A 3,813-nucleotide genomic window follows, 5' to 3' on the forward strand; every position below is an offset into this window, starting at 1 on the left:
GTAAACCGAATGCGAACCATGTACGTGCCAGGATCAGAAATTCACGTACACAGCGATTACATAAATGACTCATCATAGCACAATGCTTCGAATTACAATAAAGAGTAAGTAATAATATTACAGACTAGAGCCATTTACATATATAAATCAAAGTACACAGAATCGAAACGTAGCCAACGTAAATAAACCCACCACAGGCAGCTGACTGGGGGTGGTCGCTAGCCTAATCCTCGAACTCGTCGAAGTCCCGGAACTCCTAGAGATCCGCCTCGACGCCTTCTTCTTTACCTGAGCATAGATTGCACCAAAGGCAACCTGGTGTTTGTGAAAGCAAGAGTGAGTACACATCAACGTACTCAGCAAATGTCCCGTTTGGCTGAAGTGGACTAGCTTTATGTGGGGTTAGGCTCAAGCAATTGCTTTTAGTTGGTCAGGTATTTATTATTAGTGGAAGCCAAGTTTTATCATATAACCAACCCGTGAACCATTTCCTCATCGAGGAAACGCCATTATCATCATCGAACCCAAAACCATCAATAGAACCATTTTATCTCAGATCATATGTATCTCGAACCATCTGTATCTCTAATCAAAGAGGATCCCAAGGCCGCTCATAACCGTGAGCACGGCTGATATATCAGTTTCTAACCCTCTGCAGAGGTCGCACACTTTACCCATGAGCCGTGATTCCCGTTTTGCCCGAGGATCATGACTCCCCATTGATCACTTCCTAGGTGGTCCGGCAGGGTATCACTACGTAGCTTTTACAAAGATTCCCTAGAGGTCATAGCCGCCCGTCAGGTTTCTCCAGTTTGATAAACACAGTACTCCTCCCCGCAGGAGGGTGACTAACAAAAGCAAAACGAAAGGACCTCGGCACCCCGCCTCGGCAGAGCAAGCACTGTGCCTGGACCCCATTAACGGCACGACGGCGAAGCGACCACACCTCTAGTTCCTCTAATTAATTAGCTAAGGGCATCCCATTTCACCCTCATGGTTGCACTGTTATCCCGGGTGGTCTCTCAACGAACAGGTCCTTACGGAGAGGTGCTCGGGAAACAACCCGAGTCCCCTAAATGCCACAAGTATATCATCATATCCAGAATAAAATCATAGTATCATCATTGTATCTCATCATGTTCATTGATTAAAGTAAAGCGCTAACATGTAGCTAACCATAGTAACCCAAAAGGTAATCAAGGACAAGGTAAATAGAAAGCTAGTCAATCCTTATGTTGTTCATAGTATGCGGGACAGTGAATTATACAGTAAATGGGACATAATGGGTCAGAGGACACTTGCCTTCACCAATCAGATGCTCAGGGTCTTCAGCCTCGTAGAACTCGAAGAGCTTGATCACTTGGTCATTGAAGCCTGACCGTCGATTCCTCGAAGCTCAGAAACAGATCGCGATCTAATCGCAACGCGAAGCGAAGACAAACAGGAACAAACAAACAAACATATATATACGCATAAGAACATTACACCATACAAGATAAAATGTAATAAAACATGCAATATGAAAACGGAACGCGTTACCACGGTCACGCGAGGAAAAAGAAACGCGACAGTCGAAGCTACGGTCGAGAAGATATCACGTTTACACTAAATAAATATTAACTATAACATTTAATTCGACATTATCAAATATAAAAATTATACACCGTTTAGTTCGATTAATCTGCTACACTAACAAATGTCAGTTAATTAAGTAATTTAATTAAAATGGGAGATTCTAAGCGAGACAAATTTATGACGCGCGAAACACCACGACAGCGCGCAAATGACACGCGGACAAGCGCGACATAGCACGCTGACGACTCACGAATCGGCACGCGACCACGAGCACATCGCGCACAAACAACTCGCAGACAGCACGTGCACGACGTGCGAAACAGCACGCCACCGCGCGCGGAACAACACACGCGATAGGCAAAGAAGAACTGATTAGATGTCGTGTTTTAAACTATACAAGTATCAAATAAATAAAAAGTATTTAAGTCAATATTAACCATGTTAATATTTATTCATAAAAATGCAGGTTGACAATTATATATTTGATTTAATTGGAATTCTAATCTAATAATCATTAGTTGAGCAACCATTAAATAAATTAATTAGAATGTGTGACCTAATAAGTTAATGTTATTAACATGAGTGATTATAAGCAAGAACAATTTATTATTACGAGACGACGTCGTGCGACCAGCGTTATCGACACGCAAGATACGTGCGAACGATGCGTAGCAAGGCGAGCGACATGTGTAAGTGGCACACGCGACGTATGCAAACAACGTGTGACAACGCGTGCGAACCGCACACGTGACACGCGCGAACGGCGCGAACGCGTGCACGCGCAGGGGGGGTAGACAGGTGTAGATGGAGGTCGTCCAGGGGTAGACGAACGTCGTCCAGGGGGGTAGACGGACGTCGTCGGGGCCCTGACGACGCGCTGCGCACAAGACACGCAACACGCTAAACACGGTGCGCGGAATGGCGCACGCGACAGCGCGCGTCGACACCCGAGGATCACTAACAGATGTCGTGATTATACTAAGTAAATATTAATTCGAAACATTTAAGCATGTGATTAATCATGTTAATGTAAATTTATAAATGCGCACCTAATACTATAACCTAGTCTTAATCAAAAACCTGTTTTAATTCCCAACAGATAAGCAAATAATTAATTAGAACATGCGTTGCGACAAAGAATAATGTTACTAACGTGTAATCAACGTTAATATAAAGCTGACGCGAGTGAAGCACATCGAGACAGGTCTATGGCGCAAAATTCATTGAATAACCAACGATTCATGGATTAAATGACATGGCACATTTCTATTGGACGAAAACGAGGCTATACCGGGAGTCGTAGAGGGCACAACCACAGAAGACCTGGATGGTGAGATTTCCTGTGCTCTTCTTCAATCAACACGCAGGAACGAACCTTCGCAGGGAGAACGAAATCGCGCACAAAGCGCTTGACGGTCCGCCGCGCAGGGAAAGTTTGCCTGTGCGCGGACAGGGGCTGGATTTGGCCACGTCTCGCGCTGGCAGGCCACGCCACCGCGTGCACAGGGGCGCGGGCAGCGAAACGACCACGTGCGCTCCCCGACACGGGCACGCCACGCCATAGCGCAGCCTCGCGCGGCGAGCGGGCGCGGGCGCGGGCCGACCCCGGCAGTCGTGCACCCCGGCGCGGGCGAGCTCAGCCACAGGCGAGGCCACACGGCCAAGCGCCGCCACAGCGTGGGCGCGGCGAGCCCCGTCGCGGGCGGGTAGCCAGAGCCTCGCGGGCGCGCTAGAGCAGCCGCACAGGCGAGTTGGCAGTCAACCGCCGCAGCCTCGCGGGCGCGCCGGCCCCAGCGACTCTCCGCGGAAGCCCTGTGCTCCAGCCCTGGCAACCGAGCGTCCCGGCGCGAGAAGAGAGAAAGGGGAGGGAGGAGGCGACGTAGGCGAGTTGGGTGGGGAGGAACGGTTGGAGAAGATGAACAAGAGAGGGGGCGGCGGCCTGGTGGGTGGGACCCACGCGCTGGCGGCGGCGGCAGCTGGGAGCGCGCGCGCTAGGGTTGCGGGGGGCGCGGCTGGGCCAGCGCAGCTGCGAGTGGGCCGCACGCGTGGGGAGGGGAAAACGGCCTGGTGGGCCGCGAGGGGGGGCAGGCGGCTGAGCGCGGCTGGGCTGGCGCGCGGGAGGAGTGGGAAAGGCGCGGGATGGCCTGGTGGGCCAGAACGACCGAGCGGCCCAGGAGGGGGAAGAGGGGCTGGCTGGGCCGGCCAGGGGAAAAGAGGGATGGGCCTTTTCCATTTTTA

This window comes from Zea mays, chromosome 8 (genome assembly GCF_902167145.1).
Source record: "Zea mays cultivar B73 chromosome 8, Zm-B73-REFERENCE-NAM-5.0, whole genome shotgun sequence".
Classification (NCBI taxonomy): Eukaryota; Viridiplantae; Streptophyta; class Magnoliopsida; order Poales; family Poaceae; genus Zea; species Zea mays.